This window comes from Pygocentrus nattereri, chromosome 16 (genome assembly GCF_015220715.1).
Source record: "Pygocentrus nattereri isolate fPygNat1 chromosome 16, fPygNat1.pri, whole genome shotgun sequence".
Classification (NCBI taxonomy): Eukaryota; Metazoa; Chordata; class Actinopteri; order Characiformes; family Serrasalmidae; genus Pygocentrus; species Pygocentrus nattereri.
Window position 1 is genome coordinate 6,744,454 of NC_051226.1, and position 15,033 is coordinate 6,759,486.

At 45.9% G+C, this 15,033-nt stretch overlaps 18 non-coding genes across 18 annotated transcripts; 2 read left to right on the top strand and 16 right to left on the bottom strand.

Annotated features, from left to right (window-relative positions):
- Positions 1 to 821: 821 nt before the first annotated feature.
- Positions 822 to 893, bottom strand: trnae-uuc. Its single transcript has one exon. It is a non-coding gene; the product is annotated as a tRNA-Glu (tRNA).
- A 512-nt stretch (positions 894 to 1,405) lies between these two features.
- On the bottom strand, positions 1,406 to 1,477 carry trnae-uuc. The gene has a single exon. It is a non-coding gene; the product is annotated as a tRNA-Glu (tRNA).
- A 569-nt stretch (positions 1,478 to 2,046) lies between these two features.
- trnae-uuc lies at positions 2,047 to 2,118 on the bottom strand. The gene has a single exon. It is a non-coding gene; the product is annotated as a tRNA-Glu (tRNA).
- Positions 2,119 to 2,708: 590 nt separating this feature from the next.
- On the bottom strand, positions 2,709 to 2,780 carry trnae-uuc. The gene has a single exon. It is a non-coding gene; the product is annotated as a tRNA-Glu (tRNA).
- An 822-nt stretch (positions 2,781 to 3,602) lies between these two features.
- Positions 3,603 to 3,674, bottom strand: trnae-uuc. Its single transcript has one exon. It is a non-coding gene; the product is annotated as a tRNA-Glu (tRNA).
- A 566-nt stretch (positions 3,675 to 4,240) lies between these two features.
- trnae-uuc lies at positions 4,241 to 4,312 on the bottom strand. The gene has a single exon. It is a non-coding gene; the product is annotated as a tRNA-Glu (tRNA).
- A 522-nt stretch (positions 4,313 to 4,834) lies between these two features.
- trnae-uuc lies at positions 4,835 to 4,906 on the bottom strand. Its single transcript has one exon. It is a non-coding gene; the product is annotated as a tRNA-Glu (tRNA).
- A 566-nt stretch (positions 4,907 to 5,472) lies between these two features.
- On the bottom strand, positions 5,473 to 5,544 carry trnae-uuc. The gene has a single exon. It is a non-coding gene; the product is annotated as a tRNA-Glu (tRNA).
- A 566-nt stretch (positions 5,545 to 6,110) lies between these two features.
- On the bottom strand, positions 6,111 to 6,182 carry trnae-uuc. The gene has a single exon. It is a non-coding gene; the product is annotated as a tRNA-Glu (tRNA).
- A 523-nt stretch (positions 6,183 to 6,705) lies between these two features.
- On the bottom strand, positions 6,706 to 6,777 carry trnae-uuc. The gene has a single exon. It is a non-coding gene; the product is annotated as a tRNA-Glu (tRNA).
- A 590-nt stretch (positions 6,778 to 7,367) lies between these two features.
- On the bottom strand, positions 7,368 to 7,439 carry trnae-uuc. Its single transcript has one exon. It is a non-coding gene; the product is annotated as a tRNA-Glu (tRNA).
- A 523-nt stretch (positions 7,440 to 7,962) lies between these two features.
- trnae-uuc lies at positions 7,963 to 8,034 on the bottom strand. The gene has a single exon. It is a non-coding gene; the product is annotated as a tRNA-Glu (tRNA).
- A 1,115-nt stretch (positions 8,035 to 9,149) lies between these two features.
- Positions 9,150 to 9,221, bottom strand: trnae-uuc. Its single transcript has one exon. It is a non-coding gene; the product is annotated as a tRNA-Glu (tRNA).
- Positions 9,222 to 10,325: 1,104 nt separating this feature from the next.
- On the bottom strand, positions 10,326 to 10,397 carry trnae-uuc. The gene has a single exon. It is a non-coding gene; the product is annotated as a tRNA-Glu (tRNA).
- A 1,002-nt stretch (positions 10,398 to 11,399) lies between these two features.
- On the top strand, positions 11,400 to 11,487 carry trnay-gua. Its single transcript is given in 2 exon segments — positions 11,400 to 11,436; positions 11,452 to 11,487. It is a non-coding gene; the product is annotated as a tRNA-Tyr (tRNA).
- Positions 11,488 to 11,568: 81 nt separating this feature from the next.
- trnae-uuc lies at positions 11,569 to 11,640 on the bottom strand. Its single transcript has one exon. It is a non-coding gene; the product is annotated as a tRNA-Glu (tRNA).
- Positions 11,641 to 12,983: 1,343 nt separating this feature from the next.
- Positions 12,984 to 13,071, top strand: trnay-gua. Its single transcript is given in 2 exon segments — positions 12,984 to 13,020; positions 13,036 to 13,071. It is a non-coding gene; the product is annotated as a tRNA-Tyr (tRNA).
- Positions 13,072 to 13,159: 88 nt separating this feature from the next.
- Positions 13,160 to 13,231, bottom strand: trnae-cuc. Its single transcript has one exon. It is a non-coding gene; the product is annotated as a tRNA-Glu (tRNA).
- Between the last annotated feature and the right edge of the window lie 1,802 nt (positions 13,232 to 15,033).

Genomic DNA, 15,033 nt, shown 5'->3' on the forward strand with positions numbered 1-15,033 from the left:
TGCACGGCTGAAGCTCACAAATGCTAAGGGGTGAGGGGTGATATAGCCGAAGTTTTTGTATTTTATTTCATTCAAAACAAGCAGGAATGCACCTCACAAATTTACCTTAATTGATCGCATCTGCAGCAGGAGAGCCTGGCATGGCAAGGGTTTGTGTGTGTAAAGATTTTTACTCAAAACAAGCAGCTCATTCTTTGCACCTCCTTCAACTTCTTCAGTCAGTCAGTCAGTGTCAGTCGTCCAACACCTCAACGTTCCATCTCCGGCTTTGTTTGAAATGAAAGCTTGTAAGCAAGTCTGCTCTCTGCATACAGGACTGGACATACCTGCTTCACGGTGACACGGCTGAAGGATTTTAGCCCACATGCATGGTCTTAATGTCCATTCGTTTATGTATCATTGTACACTGAGTGATGAAGTGCTCTTTCTGGAGTTCGACTGAAATGCATCTGTGAATAATCATCAATTGCAGCAAGTTCTCTGCTAACTTTCATGGCTCCGTTGGTAGCTGTTATAGAGAAAGGATGCCTTGCATTCTAGGAAATCTGGCAAAAAGCCAGAATCTGTGAAAGTCGCAGGGTCGCGTGTTGGCGTGTGGCAGAATTTCAAGCATATCCCATGAAAGATGAAGCCCAGACAGGCCCCCTGTGTACCTTTGATAGCTCAGTTGGTAGAGCGGAGGACTGCAGATGTTGCAAATGGCAATCCTTAGGTCGCTGGTTCAAATCCGGCTCGAAGGACTTCACGTTTTAGTTAGATGCCAAAGAAGCAGGGCCGACAGGTCATTTAGGATACGTTTTTGGCAGCAAGAAACAGACGACTTCCCTGACCGGGAATCGAACCCGGGCCGCGGCGGTGAAAGCGCCGAATCCTAGCCACTAGACCACCAGGGACTGCACGGCTGAAGCTCACAAATGCTAAGGGGTGAGGGGTGATATAGCCGAAGTTTTTGTATTTTATTTCATTCAAAACAAGCAGGAATGCACCTCACAAATTTACCTTAATTGATCGCATCTGCAGCAGGAGAGCCTGGCATGGCAAGGGTTTGTGTGTGTAAAGATTTTTACTCAAAACAAGCAGCTCATTCTTTGCACCTCCTTCAACTTCTTCAGTCAGTCAGTCAGTGTCAGTCGTCCAACACCTCAACGTTCCATCTCCGGCTTTGTTTGAAATGAAAGCTTGTAAGCAAGTCTGCTCTCTGCATACAGGACTGGACAAACCTGCTTCACGGTGACATGGCTGAAGGATTTTAGCCCACATGCATGGTCTTAATGTCCATTCGTTTATGTATCTTTGTACACTGAGTGATGAAGTGGACTTCACGTTTTAGTTAGATGCCAAAGAGGCAGGACTGCAATCCGACAGGTCATTTAGGATATGTTTTTGGCAGCAAGAAACAGACGACTTCCCTGACCGGGAATCGAACCCGGGCTGCGGCGGTGAAAGCGCCGAATCCTAGCCACTAGACCACCAGGGACTGCACTGCTGAAGCTCACAAATGCTAAGGGGTGAGGGGTGATATAGCCGAAGTTTTTGTATTTTATTTCATTCAAAACAAGCAGGAATGCACCTCACAAATTTTGCTTAATTGATCGCATCTGCAGCAGGAGAGCCTGGCATGGCAAGGGTTTGTGTGTGTAAAGATTTTTACTCAAAACAAGCAGCTCATTCTTTGCACCTCCTTCAACTTCTTCAGTCAGTCAGTCAGTGTCAGTCGTCCAACACCTCAACGTTCCATCTCCGGCTTTGTTTGAAATGAAAGCTTGTAAGCAAGTCTGCTCTCTGCATACAGGACTGGACATACCTGCTTCACGGTGACACGGCTGAAGGATTTTAGCCCACATGCATGGTCTTAATGTCCATTCGTTTATGTATCATTGTACACTGAGTGATGAAGTGCATGGTCTTAATGTCCATTCGTTTATGTATCTTTGTACACTGAGTGATGAAGTGGACTTCACGTTTTAGTTAGATGCCAAAGAGGCAGGACTGCAATCTGGAGATGGAACATTTAGGATATGTTTTTGGCAGCAAGAAACAGACGACTTCCCTGACCGGGAATCGAACCCGGGCCGCGGCGGTGAAAGCGCCGAATCCTAGCCACTAGACCACCAGGGACTGCACGGCCGAAGCTCACAAATGCTAAGGGGTGAGGGGTGATATAGCCGAAGTTTTTGTATTTTATTTCATTCAAAACAAGCAGGAATGCACCTCACAAATTTACCTTAATTGATCGCATCTGCAGCAGGAGAGCCTGGCATGGCAAGGGTTTGTGTGTGTGAAGATTTTTACTCAAAACAAGCAGCTCATTCTTTGCACCTCCTTCAACTTCTTCAGTCAATCAGTCAGTGTCAGTCGTCCAACACCTCAACGTTCCATCTCCGGCTTTGTTTGAAATGAAAGCTTGTAAGCAAGTCTGCTCTCTGCATACAGGACTGGACATACCTGCTTCACGGTGACACGGCTGAAGGATTTTAGCCCACATGCATGGTCTTAATGTCCATTCGTTTCTGTATCATTGTACACTGAGTGATGAAGTTCTCTTTCTGAGTGATGAAGTGCATGGTCTTAATGTCCATTCGTTTATGTATCTTTGTACACTGAGTGATGAAGTGGACTTCACGTTTTAGTTAGATGCCAAAGAGGCAGGACTGCAAGCCGGAGATGGAACATTTAGGATATGTTTTTGGCAGCAAGAAACAGACGACTTCCCTGACCGGGAATCGAACCCGGGCCGCGGCGGTGAAAGCGCCGAATCCTAGCCACTAGACCACCAGGGACTGCACGGCTGAAGCTCACAAATGCTAAGGGGTGAGGGGTGATATAGCCGAAGTTTTTGTATTTTATTTCATTCAAAACAAGCAGGAATGCACCTCACAAATTTACCTTAATTGATCGCATCTGCAGCAGGAGAGCCTGGCATGGCAAGGGTTTGTGTGTGTAAAGATTTTTACTCAAAACAAGCAGCTCATTCTTTGCACCTCCTTCAACTTCTTCAGTCAGTCAGTCAGTGTCAGTCGTCCAACACCTCAACGTTCCATCTCCGGCTTTGTTTGAAATGAAAGCTTGAAAGCAAGTCTGCTCTCTGCATACAGGACTGGACATACCTGCTTCACGGTGACACGGCTGAAGGATTTTAGCCCACATGCATGGTCTTAATGTCCATTCGTTTATGTATCATTGTACACTGAGTGATGAAGTGCTCTTTCTGGAGTTCGACTGAAATGCATCTGTGAATAATCATCAATTGCAGCAAGTTCTCTGCTAACTTTCATGGCTCCGTTGGTAGCTGTTATAGAGAAAGGATGCCTTGCATTCTAGGAAATCTGGCAAAAAGCCAGAATCTGTGAAAGTCGCAGGGTCGCGTGTTGGCGTGTGGCAGAATTTCAAGCATATCCCATGAAAGATGGAGCCCAGACAGGCCCACTGTGTACCTTTGATAGCTCAGTTGGTAGAGCGGAGGACTGCAGATGTTGCAAATGGCAATCCTTAGGTCGCTGGTTCAAATCCGGCTCGAAGGACTTCACGTTTTAGTTAGATGCCAAAGAAGCAGGGCCGACAGGTCATTTAGGATACGTTTTTGGCAGCAAGAAACAGACGACTTCCCTGACCGGGAATCGAACCCGGGCCGCGGCGGTGAAAGCGCCGAATCCTAGCCACTAGACCACCAGGGACTGCACGGCTGAAGCTCACAAATGCTAAGGGGTGAGGGGTGATATAGCCGAAGTTTTTGTATTTTATTTCATTCAAAACAAGCAGGAATGCACCTCACAAATTTACCTTAATTGATCGCATCTGCAGCAGGAGAGCCTGGCATGGCAAGGGTTTGTGTGTGTAAAGATTTTTACTCAAAACAAGCAGCTCATTCTTTGCACCTCCTTCAACTTCTTCAGTCAGTCAGTCAGTGTCAGTCGTCCAACACCTCAACGTTCCATCTCCGGCTTTGTTTGAAATGGAAGCTTGTAAGCAAGTCTGCTCTCTGCATACAGGACTGGACATACCTGCTTCACGGTGACACGGCTGAAGGATTTTAGCCCACATGCATGGTCTTAATGTCCATTCGTTTATGTATCATTGTACACTGAGTGATGAAGTGCATGGTCTTAATGTCCATTCGTTTATGTATCTTTGTACACTGAGTGATGAAGTGGACTTCACGTTTTAGTTAGATGCCAAAGAGGCAGGACTGCAAGCCGACAGGTCATTTAGGATATGTTTTTGGCAGCAAGAAACAGACGACTTCCCTGACCGGGAATCGAACCCGGGCCGCGGCGGTGAAAGCGCCGAATCCTAGCCACTAGACCACCAGGGACTGCACGGCTGAAGCTCACAAATGCTAAGGGGTGAGGGGTGATATAGCCGAAGTTTTTGTATTTTATTTCATTCAAAACAAGCAGGAATGCACCTCACAAATTTACCTTAATTGATCGCATCTGCAGCAATAGAGCCTGGCATGGCAAGGGTTTGTGTGATAAAGATTTTTACTCAAAACAAGCAGCTCATTCTTTGCACCTCCTTCAACTTCTTCAGTCAGTCAGTCAGTGTCAGTCGTCCAACACCTCAACGTTCCATCTCCGGCTTTGTTTGAAATGAAAGCTTGTAAGCAAGTCTGCTCTCTGCATACAGGACTGGACATACCTGCTTCACGGTGACACGGCTGAAGGATTTTAGCCCACATGCATGGTCTTAATGTCCATTCGTTTATGTATCATCCTTAGGTCGCTGGTTCAAATCCGACTCGAAGGACTTCACGTTTTAGTTAGATGCCAAAGAAGCAGGACCGCAAGCCGACAGGTCATTTAGGATATGTTTTTGGCAGCAAGAAACAGACGACTTCCCTGACCGGGAATCGAACCCGGGCCGCGGCGGTGAAAGCGCCGAATCCTAGCCACTAGACCACCAGGGACTGCACGGCCGAAGCTCACAAATGCTAAGGGGTGAGGGGTGATATAGCCGAAGTTTTTGTATTTTATTTCATTCAAAACAAGCAGGAATGCACCTCACAAATTTTGCTTAATTGATCGCATCTGCAGCAGGAGAGCCTGGCATGGCAAGGGTTTGTGTGTGTAAAGATTTTTACTCAAAACAAGCAGCTCATTCTTTGCACCTCCTTCAACTTCTTCAGTCAATCAGTCAGTGTCAGTCGTCCAACACCTCAACGTTCCATCTCCGGCTTTGTTTGAAATGAAAGCTTGTAAGCAAGTCTGCTCTCTGCATACAGGACTGGACATACCTGCTTCACGGTGACACGGCTGAAGGATTTTAGCCCACATGCATGGTCTTAATGTCCATTCGTTTATGTATCATTGTACACTGAGTGATGAAGTGCATGGTCTTAATGTCCATTCGTTTATGTATCTTTGTACACTGAGTGATGAAGTGGACTTCACGTTTTCGTTAGATGCCAAAGAGGCAGGACTGCAAGCCGACAGGTCATTTAGGATATGTTTTTGGCAGCAAGAAACAGACGACTTCCCTGACCGGGAATCGAACCCGGGCCGCGGCGGTGAAAGCGCCGAATCCTAGCCACTAGACCACCAGGGACTGCACGGCTGAAGCTCACAAATGCTAAGGGGTGAGGGGTGATATAGCCGATGTTTTTGTATTTTATTTCATTCAAAACAAGCAGGAATGCACCTCACAAATTTACCTTAATTGATCGCATCTGCAGCAGGAGAGCCTGGCATGGCAAGGGTTTGTGTGTGTAAAGATTTTTACTCAAAACAAGCAGCTCATTCTTTGCACCTCCTTCAACTTCTTCAGTCAGTCAGTCAGTGTCAGTCGTCCAACACCTCAACGTTCCATCTCCGGCTTTGTTTGAAATGAAAGCTTGTAAGCAAGTCTGCTCTCTGCATACAGGACTGGACATACCTGCTTCACGGTGACACGGCTGAAGGATTTTAGCCCACATGCATGGTCTTAATGTCCATTCGTTTATGTATCATTGTACACTGAGTGATGAAGTGCATGGTCTTAATGTCCATTCGTTTATGTATCTTTGTACACTGAGTGATGAAGTGGACTTCACGTTTTAGTTAGATGCCAAAGAGGCAGGACTGCAAGCCGACAGGTCATTTAGGATATGTTTTTGGCAGCAAGAAACAGACGACTTCCCTGACCGGGAATCGAACCCGGGCCGCGGCGGTGAAATCGCCGAATCCTAGCCACTAGACCACCAGGGACTGCACGGCTGAAGCTCACAAATGCTAAGGGGTGAGGGGTGATATAGCCGAAGTTTTTGTATTTTATTTCATTCAAAACAAGCAGGAATGCACCTCACAAATTTACCTTAATTGATCGCATCTGCAGCAGGAGAGCCTGGCATGGCAAGGGTTTGTGTGTGTAAAGATTTTTACTCAAAACAAGCAGCTCATTCTTTGCACCTCCTTCAACTTCTTCAGTCAGTCAGTCAGTGTCAGTCGTCCAACACCTCAACGTTCCATCTCCGGCTTTGTTTGAAATGAAAGCTTGTAAGCAAGTCTGCTCTCTGCATACAGGACTGGACATACCTGCTTCACGGTGACACGGCTGAAGGATTTTAGCCCACATGCATGGTCTTAATGTCCATTCGTTTATGTATCATCCTTAGGTCGCTGGTTCAAATCCGACTCGAAGGACTTCACGTTTTAGTTAGATGCCAAAGAAGCAGGACCGCAAGCCGACAGGTCATTTAGGATATGTTTTTGGCAGCAAGAAACAGACGACTTCCCTGACCGGGAATCGAACCCGGGCCGCGGCGGTGAAAGCGCCGAATCCTAGCCACTAGACCACCAGGGACTGCACGGCCGAAGCTCACAAATGCTAAGGGGTGAGGGGTGATATAGCCGAAGTTTTTGTATTTTATTTCATTCAAAACAAGCAGGAATGCACCTCACAAATTTTGCTTAATTGATCGCATCTGCAGCAGGAGAGCCTGGCATGGCAAGGGTTTGTGTGTGTAAAGATTTTTACTCAAAACAAGCAGCTCATTCTTTGCACCTCCTTCAACTTCTTCAGTCAATCAGTCAGTGTCAGTCGTCCAACACCTCAACGTTCCATCTCCGGCTTTGTTTGAAATGAAAGCTTGTAAGCAAGTCTGCTCTCTGCATACAGGACTGGACATACCTGCTTCACGGTGACACGGCTGAAGGCTTTTAGCCCACATGCATGGTCTTAATGTCCATTCGTTTCTGTATCATTGTACACTGAGTGATGAAGTTCTCTTTCTGAGTGATGAAGTGCATGGTCTTAATGTCCATTCGTTTATGTATCTTTGTACACTGAGTGATGAAGTGGACTTCACGTTTTAGTTAGATGCCAAAGAGGCAGGACTGCAAGCCGGAGATGGAACATTTAGGATATGTTTTTGGCAGCAAGAAACAGACGACTTCCCTGACCGGGAACCGAACCCGGGCCGCGGCGGTGAAAGCGCCGAATCCTAGCCACTAGACCACCAGGGACTGCACGGCTGAAGCTCACAAATGCTAAGGGGTGAGGGGTGATATAGCCGAAGTTTTTGTATTTTATTTCATTCAAAACAAGCAGGAATGCACCTCACAAATTTACCTTAATTGATCGCATCTGCAGCAGGAGAGCCTGGCATGGCAAGGGTTTGTGTGTGTAAAGATTTTTACTCAAAACAAGCAGCTCATTCTTTGCACCTCCTTCAACTTCTTCAGTCAGTCAGTCAGTGTCAGTCGTCCAACACCTCAACGTTCCATCTCCGGCTTTGTTTGAAATGAAAGCTTGTAAGCAAGTCTGCTCTCTGCATACAGGACTGGACATACCTGCTTCACGGTGACATGGCTGAAGGATTTTAGCCCACATGCATGGTCTTAATGTCCATTCGTTTATGCATCATCCTTAGGTCGCTGGTTCAAATCCGGCTCGAAGGACTTCACGTTTTAGTTAGATGCCAAAGAAGCAGGACCGCAAGCTGACAGGTCATTTAGGATATGTTTTTGGCAGCAAGAAACAGACGACTTCCCTGACCGGGAATCGAACCCGGGCCGCGGCGGTGAAAGCGCCGAATCCTAGCCACTAGACCACCAGGGACTGCACGGCTGAAGCTCACAAATGCTAAGGGGTGAGGGGTGATATAGCCGAAGTTTTTGTATTTTATTTCATTCAAAACAAGCAGGAATGCACCTCACAAATTTACCTTAATTGATCGCATCTGCAGAAGGAGAGCCTGGCATGGCAAGGGTTTGTGTGTGTAAAGATTTTTACTCAAAACAAGCAGCTCATTCTTTGCACCTCCTTCAACTTCTTCAGTCAGTCAGTCAGTCAGTGTCAGTCGTCCAACACCTCAACGTTCCATCTCCGGCTTTGTTTGAAATGAAAGCTTGTAAGCAAGTCTGCTCTCTGCATACAGGACTGGACATAGCTGCTTCACGGTGACACGGCTGAAGGATTTTAGCCCACATGCATGGTCTTAATGTCCATTCGTTTATGTATCATCCTTAGGTCGCTGGTTCAAATCTGGCTTGAAGGACTTCACGTTTTAATTAGATGCCAAAGAAGCAGGGCCGACAGGTCATTTAGGATATGTTTTTGGCAGCAAGAAACAGACGACTTCCCTGACCGGGAATCGAATCCGGGCCGCGGCGGTGAAAGCGCCGAATCCTAGCCACTAGACCACCAGGGACTGCACGGCTGAAGCTCACAAATGCTAAGGGGTGAGGGGTGATATAGCCGAAGTTTTTGTATTTTATTTCATTCAAAACAAGCAGGAATGCACCTCACAAATTTACCTTAATTGATCGCATCTGCAGCAGGAGAGCCTGGCATGGCAAGGGTTTGTGTGTGTAAAGATTTTTACTCAAAACAAGCAGCTCATTCTTTGCACCTCCTTCAACTTCTTCAGTCAGTCAGTCAGTGTCAGTCGTCCAACACCTCAACGTTCCATCTCCGGCTTTGTTTGAAATGAAAGCTTGTAAGCAAGTCTGCTCTCTGCATACAGGACTGGACATACCTGCTTCACGGTGACATGGCTGAAGGATTTTAGCCCACATGCATGGTCTTAATGTCCATTCGTTTATGTATCATCCTTAGGTCGCTGGTTCAAATCCGGCTCGAAGGACTTCACGTTTTAGTTAGATGCCAAAGAAGCAGGACCGCAAGCTGACAGGTCATTTAGGATATGTTTTTGGCAGCAAGAAAAAGACGACTTCCCTGACCGGGAATCGAACCCGGGCCGCGGCGGTGAAAGCGCCGAATCCTAGCCACTAGACCACCAGGGACTGCACTGCTGAAGCTCACAAATGCTAAGGGGTGAGGGGTGATATAGCCGAAGTTTTTGTATTTTATTTCATTCAAAACAAGCAGGAATGCACCTCACAAATTTACCTTAATTGATCGCATCTGCAGCAGGAGAGCCTGGCATGGCAAGGGTTTGTGTGTGTAAAGATTTTTACTCAAAACAAGCAGCTCATTCTTTGCACCTCCTTCAACTTCTTCAGTCAGTCAGTCAGTGTCAGTCGTCCAACACCTCAACGTTCCATCTCCGGCTTTGTTTGAAATGAAAGCTTGTAAGCAAGTCTGCTCTCTGCATACAGGACTGGACATAGCTGCTTCACGGTGACACGGCTGAAGGATTTTAGCCCACATGCATGGTCTTAATGTCCATTCGTTTATGTATCATCCTTAGGTCGCTGGTTCAAATCCGGCTTGAAGGACTTCACGTTTTAGTTAGATGCCAAAGAAGCAGGGCCAACAGGTCATTTAGGATATGTTTTTGGCAGCAAGAAACAGACGACTTCCCTGACCGGGAATCGAATCCGGGCCGCGGCGGTGAAAGCGCCGAATCCTAGCCACTAGACCACCAGGGACTGCACGGCTGAAGCTCACAAATGCTAAGGGTTGAGGGGTGATATAGCCGAAGTTTTTGTATTTTATTTCATTCAAAACAAGCAGGAATGCACCTCACAAATTGTGCTTAATTGATCGCATCTGCAGCAGGAGAGCCTGGCATGGCAAGGGTTTGTGTGTGTAAAGATTTTTACTCAAAACAAGCAGCTCATTCTTTGCACCTCCTTCAACTTCTTCAGTCAGTCAGTCAGTGTCAGTCGTCCAACACCTCAACGTTCCATCTCCGGCTTTGTTTGAAATGAAAGCTTGTAAGCAAGTCTGCTCTCTGCATACAGGACTGGACATACCTGCTTCACGGTGACACGGCTGAAGGATTTTAGCCCACATGCATGGTCTTAATGTCCATTCGTTTATGTATCATCCTTAGGTCGCTGGTTCAAATCCGGCTCGAAGGACTTCACGTTTTAGTTAGATGCCAAAGAAGCAGGGCCGACAGGTCATTTAGGATATGTTTTTGGCAGCAAGAAACAGACGACTTCCCTGACCGGGAATCGAACCCGGGCCGTGGCGGTGAAAGCGCCGAATCCTAGCCACTAGACCACCAGGGACTGCACGGCTGAAGCTCACAAATGCTAAGGGGTGAGGGGTGATATAGCCGAAGTTTTTGTATTTTATTTCATTCAAAACAAGCAGGAATGCACCTCACAAATTTACCTTAATTGATCGCATCTGCGGCAGGAGAGCCTGGCATGGCAAGGGTTTGTGTGTGTAAAGATTTTTACTCAAAACAAGCAGCTCATTCTTTGCACCTCCTTCAACTTCTTCAGTCAGTCAGTCAGTCAGTGTCAGTCGTCCAACACCTCAATGTTCCATCTCCGGCTTTGTTTGAAATGAAAGCTTGTAAGCAAGTCTGCTCTCTGCATACAGGACTGGACATACGTACTAGACCAGCAGGGACTGCACGGCTGAAGCTCAAAAATGCTAAGGGGTGAGGGGTGATATAGCCGAAGTTTTTGTATTTGATTTCATTCAAAACAAGCAGGAATGCACCTCACAAATTTTGCTTAATTGATCGCATCTGCAGCAGGAGAGCCTGGCATGGCAAGGGTTTGTGTGTGTAAAGATTTTTACTCAAAACAAGCAGCTCATTCTTTGCACCTCCTTCAACTTCTTCAGTCAGTCAGTCAGTGTCAGTCGTCCAACACCTCAACGTTCCATCTCCGGCTTTGTTTGAAATGAAAGCTTGTAAGCAAGTCTGCTCTCTGCATACAGGACTGGACATACCTGCTTCACGGTGACACAGCTGAAGGATTTTAGCCCACATGCATGGTCTTAATGTCCATTCGTTTATGTATCATTGTACACTGAGTGATGAAGTGCTCTTTCTGGAGGTCGACTGAAATGCATCTGTGAATAATCATCAATTGCAGCAAGTTCTCTGCTAACTTTCATGGCTCCGTTGGTAGCTGTTATAGAGAAAGGATGCCTTGCATTCTAGGGAATCTGGCCAAAAGCCAGAATCTGTGAAAGTCGCGGGGTCACGTGTTGGCGTGTGGCAGAATTTCAAGCATATCCCATGAAAGATGGAACCCAGACAGGCACACTGTGTACCTTCGATAGCTCAGTTGGTAGAGCGGAGGACTGTAGATGTTGCAAATGGCCATCCATAGGTCGCTGGTTCAAATCCGGCTCGAAGGACTTCACGTTTTAGTTAGATGCCAAAGAAGCAGGGCCGACAGGTCATTTAGGATATGTTTTTGGCAGCAAGAAACAGACGACTTCCCTGACCGGGAATCGAACCCGGGCCGTGGCGGTGAAAGCGCCGAATCCTAGCCACTAGACCACCAGGGACTGCACGGCTGAAGCTCACAAATGCTAAGGGGTGAGGGGTGATATAGCCGAAGTTTTTGTATTTTATTTCATTCAAAACAAGCAGGAATGCACCTCACAAATTTACCTTAATTGATCGCATCTGCGGCAGGAGAGCCTGGCATGGCAAGGGTTTGTGTGTGTAAAGATTTTTACTCAAAACAAGCAGCTCATTCTTTGCACCTCCTTCAACTTCTTCAGTCAGTCAGTCAGTGTCAGTCGTCCAACACCTCAACGTTCCATCTCCGGCTTTGTTTGAAATGAAAGCTTGTAAGCAAGTCTGCTCTCTGCATACAGGACTGGACATACATACTAGACCAGCAGGGACTGCACGGCTGAAGCTCAAAAATGCTAAGGGGTGAGGGGTGATATAGCCGAAGTTTTTGTATTTTATTTCATTCAAAACAAGCAGGAATGCACCTCACAAATTTTGCTTAATTGATCGCATCTGCAGCAGGAGAGCCTGGCATGGCAAGGGTTTGTGTGTGTAAAGATTTTTACTCAAAACAAGCAGCTCATTCTTTGCACCTCCTTCAACTTCTTCAGTCAGTCAGGCAGTGTCAGTCGTCCAACACCTCAACGTTCCATCTCCGGCTTTATTTGAAATGAAAGCTTGTAAGCAAGTCTGCTCTCTGCATACAGGACTGGACATACGTACTAGACCACCAGGGACTGCACGGCTGAAGCTCAAAAATGCTAAGGGGTGAGGGGTGATATAGCCGAAGTTTTTGTATTTTATTTCATTCAAAACAAGCAGGAATGCACCTCACAAATTTTGCTTAATTGATCGCATCTGCAGCAGGAGAGCCTGGCATGGCAAGGGTTTGTGTGTGTAAAGATTTTTACTCAAAACAAGCAGCTCATTCTTTGCACCTCCTTCAACTTCTTCAGTCAGTCAGTCAGTGTCAGTCGTCCAACACCTCAACGTTCCATCTCCGGCTTTGTTTGAAATGAAAGCTTGTAAGCAAGTCTGCTCTCTGCATACAGGACTGGACATACCTGCTTCACGGTGACACAGCTGAAGGATTTTAGCCCACATGCATGGTCTTAATGTCCATTCGTTTATGTATCATTGTACACTGAGTGATGAAGTGCTCTTTCTGGAGGTCGACTGAAATGCATCTGTGAATAATCATCAATTGCAGCAAGTTCTCTGCTAACTTTCATGGCTCCGTTGGTAGCTGTTATAGAGAAAGGATGCCTTGCATTCTAGGGAATCTGGCCAAAAGCCAGAATCTGTGAAAGTCGCAGGGTCACGTGTTGGCGTGTGGTAGAATTTCAAGCATATCCCATGAAAGATGGAGCCCAAACAGTCACACTGTGTACCTTCGATAGCTCAGTTGGTAGAGCGGAGGACTGTAGATGTTGCAAATGGCCATCCTTAGGTCGCTGGTTCAAATCTGGCTCAAAGGACTTCACGTTTTAGTTAGATGCCAAAGAAGCAGGACCGCAAGCCGACAGGTCATTTAGGATATGTTTTTGGCAGCAAGAAAAAGACGACTTCCCTGACCGGGAATCGAACCCGGGCCGCTGCGGTGAGAGCGCCGAATCCTAGCCACTAGACCACCAGGGACTGCACGGCTGAAGCTCACAAATGCTAAGGGGTCAGGGGTGATATAGCCGAAGTTTTTGTATTTTATTTCATTCAAAACAAGCAGGAACGCCCCTCACAAATTTAGCTTTATTGATCGCATCTGCAGCAGGAGAGCCTGGCATGGCAAGGGTTTGTGTGTGTAAAGATTTTTACTCAAAACAAGCAGGAGCGCAGTACTAGAATGGAGCATAGAGAATTCAGCATCGCTGTCAGTCTTGCCAGCCCTGTGGTGGCTGAAGAGGATAGATGCACTTCTGTATAACCGTTGTTCTGGACACTGGGATATCCTACTTCTCTTGGTTTCTGGGGTCTGAGATACACCAGTTCCCTGGAGTTTGAGGGTCTGAGGTACAGCAGTGCCCTGATGTGCTCTTTGCTATGCCCTGGGGTTCTGCGTTTTGAGGGTTACGGTACACTGGTACTGAACTTTCCCACACTTTATTAAGTTGTGGCTAGGGGTGGGCGATATGGCCCTAAAATAATATCACGATATTTCTGTGTAATATCACGATAACGATATACTTGACAATATAACAATAAACTGAAAAATATTAATTTCAAGAAAACCTTATTGCAAAAATAAGAATGTTCAACTTGTATTTAGAATAAACAAAGCAAACATTTTGTAGAAATGTAAGAATTTTGCACTTCTCTATTTTGCATTTCCAAAAAAAGTGCATTAATGAACAAATCCTCAAAAAAAAACTAAGGTTTAAGAACAAGATTTTAGTGCATGTTTTTAAATTTTAATTTTAAATACTTTAAAGCAAACAGAACAACAAAAACACTGCCTTCCAAAAGAAGTAATATGTGCAACACTTGCACTTTCATTTCTGAGATTTATTTGTAAATAACACAAGTATGTTAATTGTAGCAGGTTTCAGTGCTAACTTTGGCATGTTATGATAAGTATGAAGGAAGACTCCTGTAACCAACAACAAAAAATCCTTCAATAAACTAAAGTGCAAAAAATACTGTGCATGTTGCTTGTTATACAAAACAATCTAAAGCTTTAGATTAAACAAAGAATGGAAAAAAATTTTATATACTAGACTGCCTTTAAAAAAGCATAATGTGCAAAACGGGCACGCTAATTTCTGAAATAATTCAGTTCTTTGCTAAAAAGACAAGCATGTTTACTGTAGCAGGCTTCAGTGCTGACCGCTGGCATGTTACAATATTGCCTAGTGTGTTAAAAAGCCTTTCAGAGGCTGCACTGGTAGCTGGGATGCACAGGTACTTTCTTGCTAAACGACTAACCCGAGGAAAGTTAATTTCGTGCAGCTTCCACCATGCAAGAGGATTGCTTTCACTGTCTGCTGGAGAGCACTGCAAGTAGCTGTTTAGCTCTGCTTCCATTGCGTGTACTCCCTTGTCAGGGACTGCCCTCTTGAAAAAGCTTCCAAGAGTCTTCTTTAGTCTCTTTGCATCACTTGCTGATGCTGAAGCTTGCTGAGGTGTTTCAAAGTCAGAGGTGCCACTCTGCACTGACACATAAGATTCCATCTCCTGAACTGCTCTGGCTTTCATAACCTCAATCTCTTCTGGACCCATGTACTGAGTGCGGAAGCGTGGGTCAAGCATAGTTGCCAAAGCTATCAGTTCATCCACCTCTGGGTCTTCATACTTGCTGTTCAAGTAATCCAGTACTGAGTTTTTTATGGTCTTCGTCAGGTCTGTGTCATTCTCTTTCACTTGAAGAATGTCACTGCTAAACAACTGAAGCACTGGCTTCAAACAAGAGACAGTAACATAGTCCTCAGCAGACAGTGCATTTGTAA